Raw genomic sequence first — 510 nt, forward strand, 5'->3', positions numbered from 1 at the left:
TTGTCTCTCCATGTCCGCTGTCACTCAGCCTGCGCTGTCCCTCCGTATCCGCTGTCACTCAGCCTGCGCTGTCTCTCCATGTCCGCTGTCACTCAGCCAGCGCTGTCCCTCCATGTCCGCTGTCACTCAGCCAGCGCTGTCACTCCATGTCTGCTGTCACTAAGCCTGCGCTGTCCCTCCATGTCCGCTGTCACTCAGCCAGCGCTGTCCCTCCATGTCCGCTGTCATTCAGCCAGCGCTGTCACTCCATGTCCGCTGTCACTCAGCCTGCGCTGTCCCTCCATGTCTGCTGTAACTCAGCCTGCGCTGTCCCTCCATGTCCACTGTCACTCAGCCTGCGCTGTCCCTCCGTGTCTGCTGTCACTCAGCCTGTGCTGTCCCTCCATGTCCGCTGTCACTCAGCCTGCGCTGTCACTCAGCCTGCGCTGTCCCTCCATGTCCGCTGTATACATGCACGTGCGCACACAGACACGTGCACGCACGCACGCACTACCACACATACATGCACGC

General features: G+C 61.4%; 1 protein-coding gene across 1 annotated transcript in view; it reads right to left on the bottom strand.

The window, feature by feature from the left end:
* Positions 1 to 7: 7 nt before the first annotated feature.
* The window catches only part of LOC106813969 (F-box only protein 3-like), a 66,200-nt gene continuing 65,697 nt past the window's right edge, over positions 8 to 510 (bottom strand). Inside the window, exon 12 of the mRNA XM_014818225.1 lies at positions 8 to 440. The gene's annotated coding sequence lies outside the window, so the exon portion shown is untranslated. The remainder of the gene's footprint in view (positions 441 to 510) is intronic.

This window comes from Priapulus caudatus, unplaced genomic scaffold (genome assembly GCF_000485595.1).
Source record: "Priapulus caudatus unplaced genomic scaffold, Priapulus_caudatus-5.0.1 Scaffold850, whole genome shotgun sequence".
Taxonomy (NCBI): Eukaryota; Metazoa; Priapulida; class Priapulimorpha; order Priapulimorphida; family Priapulidae; genus Priapulus; species Priapulus caudatus.